Source organism: Dipodomys spectabilis, unplaced genomic scaffold, assembly GCF_019054845.1.
Source record: "Dipodomys spectabilis isolate Male_0828 unplaced genomic scaffold, ASM1905484v1 ptg000434l, whole genome shotgun sequence".
Taxonomy (NCBI): Eukaryota; Metazoa; Chordata; class Mammalia; order Rodentia; family Heteromyidae; genus Dipodomys; species Dipodomys spectabilis.
In genome coordinates, this window is record NW_024871111.1 from 215560 (window position 1) to 230990 (window position 15431).

The 15431-nt window shown below is 33.7% G+C and overlaps 1 pseudogene; it reads left to right on the forward strand.

The window, feature by feature from the left end:
- The first annotated feature begins 4997 nt into the window (after nt 1–4997).
- Nucleotides 4998–5097, forward strand: LOC122097775 (annotated as a pseudogene).
- The last annotated feature ends 10334 nt before the right edge of the window (nt 5098–15431 follow it).

Below are 15431 nucleotides of genomic sequence, written 5' to 3' on the forward strand. Positions count from 1 at the left end.
GTTATTGATGGTAAAGTTGGAATTAGCGTTGGTGAATTCGCGATTCTGATAAAGGAATTTCAAAAGAGTTTTAAAATTATGACAGGTAAATTTTAATTGTTCAAAGTTTTTAACAACATAGCCTATGAAGAAAATTTAAAATTGCCTGGGAAAAAAGGCTTTCATGCAAAGAAATCCATGGAGACTTAACTGAGAGGGAGCAATGTGGGTAAAGATGGCTCATTTTTACATTAAACAAACAAACCTCAGAAACCTTGCTATCAATCCTGTAGGTTTCCTTGAGAATTGTCCTTACCCAGGAAATATACTCTTACTATGTGAAACAATGTTGTAGTGTAATTTAAATTCAAACTTCTTTAAAAAATAAGATATCAAAATTTGTGCATTGACCGTTAATTATCAAACAGTAATTCTCTGAAAAAGATAATTTGGGTCCAAATATTTAGGGAGAAAGTGCCCTCCACAATGAAAGAAGGTATTGGGTATACATTTTTCTGTTTGTAATATTTTCCAAAATGCCTTTGCATGTGAAATACTGAAAAAGAGAAAAAAATCTGATTGGATACTTCAAACCAATGATTTCATATTTCTAAGTATCTTACAAAAACATAATATCCTTATTAACATGAGATAGTGAGGACTTCTCTTATTACATTCGGCAAAAAGTTTTGGGATCAGAAAAGAATTGAGCAAATTGAAAAGGTACGAAAACGTGGTCTTAGAAGCCGTAGCTCAGTGTATTGCCCTAAGCAGTGGAAAGAAGCCAAAACTTTTTGATATAGATTGTCATAATATTTTTGCTACCTAAAGTGATTTTACAGAGCGTATTTGCTTCACTACAATGTGGAATAGATTGAACGAAGACATGGAAATAAATTCCACATCCAAATAAAAGAGTTTTAAAAGAGAAACCATGAAGATGTAGCAGTGGGGGAGGCCTTATATTCCTTCAGCTTCACTAGACTTGAAGCCAATAATCTGTGATTAATTGGAAATCACGCAAGAGCTAAGAAGAGGACATAGAAGTAGGACATAGAAGCATTGTCCTTTGTAACAGACACTGTCATCCAAGAAATGGGTGATTTAATTCTATTCTTCTCCATACAACTTGTTGAGAAAATGCAAAATGAAGACAAAAAATAATCTATTGAAATAATTTTCCAAAGAATAACTTCACTGTTCCTGATATGGTATCTAAGGAGAATATTAAGAGAGAAGATAAAAGTGGAGTATTTTTTTTGTTTCCTCTAAGCATATTGTTAGCAAAATATATCTTTGAGGTTAGAAGTGATTGAAGCAAAAAGTGGTGGAGTATTTATTTTTGTGGGCACTTTAGACACAAGAAGAATTTCAAGGTAAAAGAAAAAAGAATCCTAAATATTTGTGATCACAGCTTCTTGGACTGGTTTTTTGGAGACAAAGTTTTACATTAGAGTTTGTCCTCATTATCATAGATGTTGGGTTTTCGTGGCAACCAAATGCAAGGGGGAAGTTTAATGTACTCGCTTGGACAAGTAAACAGATTGATAGAAAAAAATGGCAGATAATATTTAGTGAATTACTTTGACCAATTACTTTGCCAGAAAAAAGAAGGAAAGATATAACTCAAAATCACTTGACTTAAAATTATGAAAATATAGTAATGAAGAGATATGCGAGAAAACAGAGGATTATTTTTTCTCCAGTGGAGTAATGGGTTCTTGATCTTGTTTCTATCATTCTATCTTCACAAGCTATCAAGTGCGGTTCAGGACTGGAGGATCCAGTTCAGACAAAGAGAACTCGAAGAAGAAAATATTTGCAGCAGATGTAGGTGATTTATAACCTTAGACAATCTATTTAAATCTGTTCAAAATTCTCCCCTACCCCGTACTGCCCTCTTTGAACAGTTTTTTTTTTTGCTTTCCCAAGACTGCCTTCATTAACTGCTTAAAATTTTGAGAGGTTATATTCAAACTCCTAGAGATTGCTGTTTGGTTGTAATTTTTGTGTGATTTTTTTTTTTGTTGTTGTGTTTTTAAGCTGCATTTCAAAAGCTTGTGCAAGTATGTTACAATTAAATATGTCCATCTAATTGTCCAATGCTCCTGGATCAGAGTTACTCCTTCTATCATTCTGAACCAACCCCTTCTCCAAGATTTATTTCCGATTTACTACTTCCTTTATCACATGTGTACATTGAGTATTCTAGCTGTACTTGTCCCTTGTTCCATTTTTCATTCATTCTATGTCTTTACTATTATTTTTCTCTGGTTTCATCTTCCAGATAGTCATTCTCTTAAAATGTCTGTTAATATTTTTAAAGGTTTATACACATTCCATGGAGTTTCAATCCTGCAAATACTTGAACTTAAGTCAACTTCTATTTCCATAATTCATTCATCTGCAATAAAAATTCGCAAGTCTGGAGACGTGAATCTTTAGTCAACAAGAAAGTTTAAAAATGGCTTAGAATGTATTCCTAACTACCAATTTTTATAAATGCCTTTGTACAATGGTTTGTGATTATTTTATTTTACGTGGGATAGTATTTTCTGCTACCTATATGTTTTGGAAAAAAAGAAAAATAATAATTACTACTATAGAGAAATATGATAGATATAGAAGACAGATTTTATGTTTGTCACATCTCTGATGAGTACCCATATTCAAGACTTCAAGTCATAGTTTTTACTATGTTAGACAGACAGGGAAAACATAAAACAACATATGATAAGGCAACTATTTGTGACTTTTTAAAATGTACCTCATTATGTGATGAAATTTACTTTATTAGCTAATGTTTGGGTTTGAAACATGGGAGGCTGATCTATTTAACACATTTCTGCAAGGCACCTACTGAACAACACAAAGGTTGGGTGGTATTATTTCTACAGTTTAATGAATGGTTGAAACTATTTGACATTAGTGCTGGGTAAATAAATCCAGTCTATTGTAAATTGCTCCCTCCACTTGAAAAACTTTTAATGTCACTAAGTATCATCTACTTGTCAAATGTCAAATGTTATTTTGGAGAATGTGATTTTAAAAAGTTTATTTGAAAAGGAGTATACTTTCAGGAGATTAAATGTAGGTTATCATTGGATTGAGAATGACAACATTTTTATACTACAGAACCAAGTTTTACTGAAGTACCAGTGTTTTGAAGCACTAAGGATCTTCTCAATTAATGTTTTTTCTGAATTATATTTGACCTCTAAGTCAAATTTTTCTGGCCTTGATAGACCAATTATGGATCTATCATTCCAGGAACTATTTTTTTGGCCTACATATGCTGGACTGAAATATTTCATTAATCGTTAGGAGAGAGGTATTAAAAGTAATCTTTTGAAATTTGTGATCTTGCTCACTCATATGGGCTGGTCATCTGTAAATTGGAAATTTGAATTACAGTACTTTCTCTCAGATTTATTTTATCTCATCTTTATGTTGCCTTGCATTTCACAATTGCTTACTGCTAATTCCTATGTCTCAAAGAATTGAGGACCTGAAATATTATAGGAAATGAGAATTTGAGATGGGTCTTCAATTACTTTCTGATGGCATATTGCATGGGCCTAGGTGAGACGTCTTGCCCTTCTTATCTGATGATGTGGATAACTGGGACCTGGGATACTAGGAACCCTGGGTCCTGCAAAAGAATAATACTTTTTCAAAATAACATCAGCAAAATTTGGGTTCAAAAATATGATTCAAAAATATGGAGAAAACAGTTTGGGACCAGAGAGTTAAACAAAAAACAGAACAGCAGTGTAAAATCCCTTATAGATTAGAGGAAAACAACATTGATTTTTACCATGTGAATTAAGATGACCAAGAATATTTAGAAGGTATCCCAAGTTAATACCGAAGACATTGCATTGATACTTTTATATTCTAATATATACTCTAAACCTAATTATTTATATTCCAATTGTATTTATTGGAATAAATAAATATAAATTTATTTCTCAAATTATCAACTGATTCTAGTAAGTTTCACTGTGTAAAATATAAAATCAGCACATATAAGTATAAATTATATAACTATATGTAATATAATAAAAAGGCACATGTTTTGCATTGTTCTTTTGTTGTTAGGATATCAAAGGCAACTCTGTTTTAAAGTTTTATTCCATTATCTCTACCTCAGTGTTTGGTAGGGTTAGGCCTAAAGATTTACCATTTGTAGATTTACAGACTGGAGGCAAGAGGAAACAATGTGATAAAAACATTACCAATTTAAGGCCTAAAATCGAGGAGAAATATATGGACTTCTCCTGCAGCTATGGAAATATTTGGTGATGTAAATGCTGTAGTGTAAGTTCCTGCCTGGTTGGAAGGTAGACAGACCAGGACTTTAGGTAATCATGCATATGAATGATTTTTCACCTTCTTGGCTTTAGCTACTTTTGAAATGATAGGTATAATAAACAATTATATTTTAATAAAATACCTTCTAGTCTGAACAGTGCTGTCTGAACTGTTCATCTCTCTATGATCCCTTGTAACTAAGATTAATTTTGTTGCAGTAAGACAATCTTTGCTGTCAGGGTAAGATACTCTGGTTGGTCTGTTCCTACATGGAAGAATGAGAAAGGGTCAGGGAGACATTTGTGCCAGTAAGACCTCATTTGGGACATTTTAAGCTGCACAAGTTTAGAAGTAGCTCTTGAGCAAAGCTTACTTTGAATCCCTTAGCTCCACAAATCTAACTCAGTTGGACAAATAAGTACTTGAAAAAGCCATCACCTTTGCACCTAGCTATAAAGGCTTCAAAGTATGATCAGGTTTAAAATGAAAAAGACTTAAAATAGTCATTGACTATTTTAAAGGTTGAAATGTGAGCAATCGATTAAACAATATACATTTTTTCCCCACTCTACACAGAATTTTAGGGAAATAAGATCAATAGCATTGCTAGGAACAATAAGGTTTCCTTTTTACAAATAGGCAACGAAAGATATATGCCTATATTAAGATTGCATCATTAACTACTTAAATTTACAAGATACTACATGCTTCAGCAGCACATCTACCTAAATTGCAACAATACAGAGAATTACATGGCACTTCCACAAGGATGATATGGAAATTTGTGAAGTATTCTTCGGATTCAAGAAATGAAAAACAGTTATTAAAAAGTTGATTACAAAGATACAAGTGAAAGAATACATTTAGTTCATAGAATTAAAAGTTTGTCTTCAGTGTATTAACTCTTCATCTTAGAAAGGCCTTTACATAGCATAACCTTTACAAAACATTTGAAATTAGATAACATTGTCATTTTATCCCAAAGAAATAAAATACTATAAGGACCTAGGAAAAACGGAATCTTAAACTGTTTCTATATGGAATGCAATCTGAAAGGACACATTTATTATGAACCTATATATTATAAATCAATGTAGAATTCAAAGTATTATATTTGGAGAGAATGAAACAGATTTTGGACATTATACAAACAGAATACAGACTATTTTAAAATAAACTTTTTCAGACAAGTACCAGAAATATCTTTAGTTTCCTTACTACTCATTTCAACAGGTAAGTTAAACTTATTTCTGATTTTAAAAAATCACAAACTCTGCAGAAATCATTATAGATATATACAAACAAGTCTTGAATACATTTTGATATCAAAGTCAGGCAATTCACTTGGAAGAATACCATGGAATCCATGAATTTTTAAAGTAAGATATTGCTGTTACTTTGTATTGTGAGAATATTTTGGAAGGACACAAAGATGGACCATCATTTTTGAAATTTAAGAAACTTAACCGAACCATTACAACATATGAGAACAATTTGAACAGCCTTCCACAACTTCAAAGATGTAGTGATACATATTATGCTTTTTGCAATATCAAATGCAGTTTCTTCCAGGTTGTTCTTCAGACCTGGTTTGATAAAATGGTTCAACAGAAGGAAATCCAGCATATTTTTTCTACCTCTATTCCCAGCAGCAAGATGCAAGGGGGTCAAGAGGCATTTAGTTTGGACATTGATATCTGCATCATGATGAAGTAAAAAAGAAGCAATTCTGGTATTATTCCATGTATAAGCACTGTGCAGGGGTGTCCGGCCATCAGCAATTATTTCATGAATATCTGCCTCGAGCCACCAACTCATGGATAATGTCTAAGTGTCCATTGAAGGCTTGCCAATGAAGTGGGGTATACTCATCCTCATTCCTAATATTCACATGAGTGGCCTTTTTGGAAAGTAGTGTCTACACTGTAGTAAGCTGAGTATTTTCGGCAGCCCAAAGAAGAAATTTGCTTGGATCCTTCTCCATCTTTTTTCTTGCAAATGATACCATTCCTCACTTTTTCATCTTGTTCCTTGTCTTCATCCGAATTGCCTAACCAGTGACTTTGAGTACCACTGGGAATGAGGTGCCTATGTATTTCCCCAATAATTCACATTGGTTGAACTGGTCAGAAAAATCCAATGAATTTTCTGCTTCTGTTTTTTCACCATGATTTGTTTTCTCTTTTTCCATGTTTTCTATTCTAAATTATTCTCAGTGGTGAATAGGGAATTGATAGAGAAAAGAGAAAGATTTTCCTCTATATTCAAATTATAGGCTGAAAATGATGACCAGTGGTGTCTTCATGTGCAGCTTATTTTAGGAATGAGAAAATAGGAAATAATGCTTTCTATGAAAATGATTGGGATAATGGCAGAGCAGAAAGTGAAATGATGCAAGCAAAAATATAAAAGCAAAATAAATTAAGATAATTATGGAGCAATCATATTATCTATGAGAACCATGAAAAAGAGAGAGGAAGAGAAAGATGTACAATGACCTAGCTAGCCACAAATTCCATCCATGCCTCTGATCAATTTATAGAGGAAACAATTTTATTTTTAAAAAAGAGATGGAAATAGAATTTATGTATTTACTTGAAATTAGTAAATACATTTTAGTAGCCTACCCAAAGATACATAGCTTTGACTAAATTACAGACAAGAATATAAATCCTTGACAATTCTAGTAACAGATCTGACAAATCAGTTAAATCACACTTTTCCTGTACAATGAACGAATGTGTCTATTCTAGAAAAGCAGCTAGAGAAGGAAGGCCGATTGTATCTGTAACAAAACTTTGTGTAAAATGGTATTGAGGATTACTTACTGGTGATCCACTTGCACTGGAAGCGTGATTCTGAACTATTGCTTGCTGATTCTGAATTATTGCTTTAATCATTATATTCTCCAGGAAGAAAAAGTGAGATTTAATTGATAGCAAAGAACTACTAATACATTTTGACTTCTCATTAAGCATCTTCAATCATCAAAATCACATGAAGACAATAGACAGGCCTACTTATTTTAGATGAAAATGTGTGTCTTTACAAAAACAAGAAATTTAAGTAGTCATACAAAGGACTTCTATTTTATTACTGCGTTATACTTTTTCCTAATGTTGGGCAACAATAAATAATGGACCTATTAGAAAGCTCTTATGCCTCATATGTTCAATAGTGAGTCCTCTTATATTATATCATGGTATTTTTTGTTTATGGCCTTAAGAAGAAATTTACTACCATGAATTTCTGACAGGACAATATCATCACTATACATCTTGTTTCTATACACTCAGTTTTAAATTACTATCTAAGTATGTGCATTAATAACTATATAGGAAAAAGAAGCCACACTGGTGGCTTTTGTTTTTAATCCTAGCTAATAAGAAAGATGAAATCTGAGGATTGTGGTTTGAAACCAGAAAAGGCAAGGGAAAAAAAGGCCATTAGATTCTGATTTGAAAGTAACCAGCAAAAGCTAGAAATGGAGCTGTGGGAAAGCAGTAAAATGTTAGCCTTGAGAAAAATAAAACAAAAAAGTAACAAATTCTGGGACAGAAAACCAACAAGACCACAATAAAGGCTAAGAAAGCACACCAAAATTGAGAATCCAAGAACCATAGGAAGAACCCAGTTGTCTCTGCCCACAAGAAGGTGTTATCCACCTGTCATTTTATCAAAGGCAGGAACTCCCAAATAGCTCAGAGTCCTATCTCAATATTAACAGGATTAACTCTCTAATTAAGCGACATAAACTGTCTAATTGGGTTAAAAAGCAAGATCCTTCTATCTGCTGCCTTCAGGAGTCACACATTGCTAATAAAAACAAACACATTTTGAATGTGAAAGACTGGAACAAAATCTACCAAGCAAATAGCCCCCATAAACAGGCAGGAATTACTATCCTAACAGCAGATAAAATAGACTTCATATTAAAATTACTTAGAAGAGATAAAAAGTTCACTACATACAAATTAAGGGAACTCTCCTTATGGAGGAAATTACAATTCTAAATCTGTATTCGCCAAGCAACGGAGCAGCCAAATATATCCAAGAAACACTACTTTCCCTCAAATCTCATATAGATCCAAAGACATTAATTGTTTTGGGACTTTAACACACCACTATCCACACTGGATCGATCAACTTGGCAAAAACTCAACAGAGAAACCGCAGACCTACACAACTGCATAGATCAACTAGATTTAACAGACATCTACTGAGTATTTCACCCAGCAATATAAGAATACACGTTCTTCTCAGCAGCCAATGGAACATTTTCCAAAATAGACCACATTTTACCTCACAAAGCATACTTGTCCAAATTTAGAAACATTGAAGTAATACCTTGCATTCTCTCACACCAAAAGGGAATCAAATTAGAACTCAACACCAAAAGCCACCAAAGAAAGTCCTGTAACACATGGAGGCTGAAAAACACTGTTGAACCACCAGTGGGTCATGGAAGCGATTAGAAACGAAATTCAAGTGTTCATGACATTCATCGAAAAGGAGCACACAAACTGCCAGCTCCTCTGGGATAGAGCAAAGGCAGTACTCAGAGGCAAGTTTATAGGTCTGAGTTTCTACATCAATAAATTGGAGAGATCTGAAACCAACAATTTAATGAGACAGCTAAGCCTCCTTGAAAAAGAGCAGCAAGATAAACCTCAATCTAGTAGACGGAAAGAAATACTTAAAATTAAATCAAAATTAAATGAATTAGAATCCAAAAAATCCATAGAAAGAATCAACAATACAAAGAGATAGTTCTATGAAAAAATTTACAAAATAGACACACCTTTAGCTAATCTTATTAGAAAAAAAGAGAACATACCAAATAAATAAACTTAGAGATGAGAATGGAAACACCGGAGAAACAATGAAGATTCATAACATTATAGGGGAATACTTCTCAAAACTTTATGCTAATAAGTTTGAGAACTTGGCAGACTTCACCTTTTCCTAGCAAATATCGACATGCCGAAACTAAACCAAGATGAGTTAAACCATCTTAACAGGCCCATATCCAGCATTGAAATAGAAACAGCATTTAGAGACCTCCCATCACAGAAAAGACCAGGACCAGATGTTTTATAGCAGAATTATACAAGGCCTTCATAGCAGATCTCACACCAATACTCCTTCAACACTTCAATTAAATTGAAAGAGAAAGTTCACTACCGAATTAATTCTATGAAGCCTTAATTACCCTCATCCCCAAACCATGCAGGGAATCATCAAAGAAAGATAATTATAGACCCATATCATTGATGAACATTGATGCAAAACTTCTCAACAAAATTTGGCCAATCAACCACAATAATTCATCTAATAAAATCATACCCCACTATCAAACAAGATTCATTTCAGGGATGCAAAGCTGGTTCAATATATGAAAAACAATATAATTCATCACATCAACAAGAGCAAGGATAAGAATCACATGTTTATCTCAATAGATTCAGAAAAAGCATTTGACAAGATCCAACACCCCATTATGAGGAAGGTTCTGAAAAAATTAGGAATCCATGGAACATTCCTCAATACACTAAAGGCTTTATATGACAAACCTACAGCCAGCCTTGTACTCAATGCTGAAAAACTAAAGCCATTTCCTCTAAACTCAGGAATGATACAAGGATGTCCACTCTCTCCACTTCTCTTCAATCTAGTATTAGAATGCCTAGCTACAGCAATAAGACAAGAGGGAAACATAAAGGGGATGCAAATAGGGAAAGAAGAAGTAAAACTTTTCCTCTTTGCAGATGACATGATCTTGTATTTAAAGAATCCCACAGACTTCACTCCCAAATTACTGAAAGTGATTCAAAACTTTGGCAAAGTAGCAGGGCATAAAATAAACACTCAAAAATCAATGGCTTTTATATATGCCAATAATAAGAAAAGTGTAGCTGAAATTAAGAAAGCAACTCCATTTGTATAGCCCCACCAAAAATAAAATACCGAGGAATTAACTTAACCAAAGAAGTGAAAGACCTCTAAGATGAAAACTTTAAAAACCTGAAAAAGGAAATCAACACAGAACTTTAAAAATGGCCAAAAATCCCATGCTCCTGGATTGGAAAGATCAACATTGTGAAAGTGGAAATACTTCCCAAGGCTATCTACAAATTCAATGCAATACCTATCAATATTCCAACCTCATTCTTCAAGGAAATGGAAAAGGCAATCCCAAAATTTATATGAACAATAAAAACCCTGAACAACAAAAACAATACTTAACAGAAAGAAAATGCTGGAGGAATATCAATACCAAATTTCAAACTCTACTACAAAGCCATAGTAATCAAAATATCTTGGTACCGCACAAGAACAGACCTCAGGACCAAGGGAATAAAATGGAAAACCCAGAAATGAACTTAAAGACCTATAACCATGTAATCTTCGATAAGGGAGCTAAAAAAAAAAAAAAAAAGAATGGAAGAAAGTCAGCCTCTTCAGTAAATGGTGCTGCCAAAGTTGGTTAACTACTGTAGAAAAATAACGCTAGATCCTTTTGTATCACCCTGAACCAGAATCAACTCCTAATGGATCAAAGACCTCGGATTCAAAGCAGACACTCTGAAAACATTACTGGATGGAATAGGAGAAACCCTAGGTTTCCATGGCACAGGCAAAAATTTTCTTGATATCTTTTTAAACCAATTGTATTCACAAGTTGGAGAGTCTTTAATTCTTGCTTAGGTCTTGGTGTCTATAATTTTTAACCTTTCGTTTCTAACATTAATGATAGGTCAGACTGCATTTTTTGCGTACATGAAAGATAAAATATTTATCTGGGTTCAAATGTGATTTTTATATCAGTCTTCCTTTAATAGCATTTTAAAGTTGTAAATTTCTCTCAAAATGTTGGGTATCAAAAGCAATCAAAATACGTCTAATGGTAATCAACTTAGGTGAGCTACAATGTGGAAATGATTGGTCCATAAGCCCTGCAGTCTGTTTCCAGCAGGAATTGGGCAGGTCATTCTTTCAGTAAGACTGAGTTAACCAGAGATGGCGTCCCCAGGCAGTGCAGTGTTGAGTCATGGGTAAAATACGATTTTTACTATTTTGAGCTAGAAATCAAGAACGTTATAGTTTAGCAGTTCCTTTCACAAGGGAAGTGTAAATTGATTATGACCGTGGAGTTTTCATATTACAGTTACCTATTTTCTAACAAAGTGAAATATTATTAGAGTCTACACAATAATTCTGGGTAATTTTCCTAGAATTAGTAGACTAAGTGCTGGTATTTTAGTCATAAAATAGAATGAAGTTATTTGATACAGTGGGAGATGGACCTTAGGCTAACACTTACCATGTGTGCAATGTTGTACTAGTAATTCCAACTCTAAAGACTTCAATGTCATTATCTGAGAGATCAAAATGGAAATAGTTACACTTTATGGAATTATTGTGAGGATTAAATTAGATTTCATAGGTTAAGTACTTGGAAAAAAATCAATTAGCTTTTGGCACATTCTACCTGTTATTTTATCATGTAATGAATTCTAATATTTTACTGAGATTTTATATTGTGTATCTTTATGATGTGCAATGTGATGTATTGATATTCGTTGTATTGGTCAATTTTCTGTCACTATGAGGAAAATAACTGCAAAGAAAATTTCTGAGGAGGAAACTATTATATTGAGTCAAGGTTTAAGAGGACACAATTTAAGAACAGATGTCTCCATTGTTTTTAATTTTATTTTTTATTATCTTAAACAGTTGTACAAGGGAATTTCCATTCAACAAATCAGTTTTAAGTACAATGGATCTTTATATAACTTCCCCTCACCCTTCCAAATTTCACCCCCACTTTAATGTTTTTCTAGTTTCATTCTATCGGCATTAAATAGTATGCCTTCATTCTCTTCCTCCATCACACTCTTTATTCCTTCCTTTTGACTTCCCCTCACATCTTCCAAGTGATAGTTTCCTAGTATTGATTTTGTGGGATTAAAAGTTCAATTTTATAAGAAATTACACCTTTTAAATACCCCTCTGCAAATAGCATGCTTTGGTTAATATTGTTGTGTAAACTTGTATAAAGTTCTAGCTTCCAAATATGAGACAGAACATGGCTCCCTTGTGTGTCTGGCTCTGACTTAGTTTACTTAACATATTTTTAGATATATCCATTTATTTGCAAATAATTTAACAGTCTTCATAATGGATGGGTACAATCCAGTTATGTATATGTACCATACTTTCTCCAAGCATCCCTCCACCAAAGGGCATCTGGGCTGTGTCTATAATTTGGCTATGGTGAATAGTGTAGCAGTGAACATGCTTCTGAAAGTGATTTCATTGTAACCTTTTGGAAGAATTCACCACTATCTTTCTGGGGAGCAATCCTCTAGACAGTTTTCCAGAATAAGCACATGCCTTCCTTCATCTCCATCACAACGTTTTTCAAGTCCTCAAAAACACACTACTCCTTACAGGTCTCAATAAGCTAAAACACACTGTGCCCATATTCTTTCAATATATTTTTTCATAATTGTACATATAATTTAGTCAGAACCTTCTATGCAATCCTAATGTGAGAATGCGGGACGTGACAAGAGAGTAAAAGTAAGAAATATGCAATTTAAGTTATCATCATATTGAAATCTTTTTCAGCTCTAACTCATAGCCTCACATACTATTATTTTAATCTTTATTTGATTACTTCATCTATCACCTAAATTATAACAGGTGATTTAAATACAAAGGCAAAAATGTGTGCTTTGATTTTGACACTAATGTGTGAGGATGCACAATATGTGAAAATAGATGGATTGGAATTAATAGCTATTATCTATTTTGTTAATGTAGAGGTGGTTTTCCTAAACTGATTCTCACAATTCACATTCCATTCAACAACAAGAAACGTGTGACAATTCCCTTTGTTTTGATCCTTATTAACTTTTTTTTCCTTTTTGTTTTATAATGAAGGTTGATTTCATAAATTTCTGTAGATACAAAAATGTGATAAAATATTTCTACATGTATGCATTGATATATACGTACACACATATATTACACAGGTTATAATGATCATTTATAACTACTGTAATGGTACAATTTACTAAGTTATTAAAAACATCGACGGCTCATGCCTGGATTCCGGAGGCTGAGATCTGACGACCATGGTTTAAAGCCATCCTGGGCAGGAAAGTCCGTGAGTCTCTTATGTCCAAACAACCAACCGAAAATCAGAATTGGAACTGTGGCTCAAAGTAGTAGAGTGGTAGCCTTGAGAAAAAAAGTTCAGGGACATCATCCAGTTTCTTAGTTCAAGAAATAAAATCTACCCCCAAAAAAATCTATTTAATTTACACCTGTTAAGTAGAGTATTTCCATTACCCAACTGAACATCCATGTTCATTTGCAGTGTAACTTTGTTTTGTCTGAAGTACCACAAAACATTATCACTTAAGTAGAAAGCATTGCAACGTGGGTTCATTCTATCTGTCTCATGGACTTTTCTCCACTCACATATTAAAATGTTACAATTTATTTAAAATCATAACTTTTTAATACCCATAATAGATTTTGAATTGAGTGTCTTGTGCCCCTAAATGGTCTTCTTACCACTTTGTCATGTCCTCAGCCCTAAATTATCCTGATTATTTTTCATATAGAATTTGGCTTCCTACTTGTGTATGATCTTGGGCTCAGCCCACTTTATGTTATTCTTCCTGAAATTTATAATAACAGGTGAATGGCATTGTGTGCAGATATTTCTGTCCAGTCTGGGCTTTAACCACTATCCTCACAACAGTTCACACTCCCATGTACTCAGGATTTTCATAAGCTTGTCATAGCTTTTTTTTTTTAATCATTGCATTTCCTGCAGGTTCTTGAGTACTGAATTAATTTGTGTTTTCTTGGGTTGTTTTGTTTAATTTGAATGTATGTGTTGAGTTTTTCCTCACTTTTCCTTTTGTTTCTTTCATTCAAGTTCTTATCTAAAATTCTGAGAAACCAATTCTTCTTTCTCAAGATAGTCAAGGTGAACATTATTTATTCCAAAGCAATTTTAGTAATATTTAAACACCTTCATATCTATGAATGATACACAAATGCTAAATGCTGAGAAGGGCCTTTTTATTTTCACAGCAGTCCTTAGCATACACAAACAGATCATGAAATAGATGAAGATAATATAACTACAGATGCTGGCCAGGAGGAGAAAAACCTATTATTAATTGTTTGACAGAGGCTTTCCTTCTGGAGAAAGAAATATGCTGCTTGATGCAGGATTACACAAAATCATATTGCTAGGAGGATCCTAAATGATAATCTAATACTACAGAGTTGTGAGAGATGAATTGACCTCCTGAATAATATACTTTTGGGTCAACTAAAAGCAGGCTTCCAAAAAGAGAGTAGATTTTAGAGAAACATGATGAATTTTATGTAAATAGGTCCTTAGCTGATTTTGTTAATTTGTGAAGTAATACAGGGAAATAAAGTACAGCAAGGTAAAAAAATAAAGAACTTCCTTAAGATAGTGTTCTAGCACAAAACTGGTGCTATCTTCATCTCAAATGGGCAGAGTAAGCCAGAAAAACACTAGAAAAATGGCAAATCCGGGTATCTCAATTCCCAATCTTGATAATCAGGGGTCAGAACAGATAATGAATAATCCAGAGGAGAGTTCCCAAATAGCTCTACAAACACTGCTGGCAAACATGATAAATGAGAAGTTTGACAACTTACAAAGGACTCTGTATGAGCGTGATAGGGAGAGAGAGGAAGCACCCCAAAAGTCTATACAGGAATATCATAAGCATGAGGAAGCTACTCAAAAACTGATTCAGGATTTGCATGAACAACTTGAAAATACTCAAAGAGAAAGGGAGGAATGGCTTGAGCAGGCTGAGCACACTCAAAGAGAAGTGCAGGAATCCCACGAACGGGAGGAAAGAGAGCTGCAGAAATCCCACAAACGGGAGGAAGCTAATCAAAGAGTAATACAGCAATTGAAAGACCAGGTAGAGAACACACAATGATCACTAAAGGCATTCATGGAATCCATTAACAAAGAGCTGAAGGAAGTCAGGGAGACCACAAAGGGAATGCTGAATGGAACCCAACAGAAGGAATGGGAGTCCAAAGAAACCATAACCAATCAACTA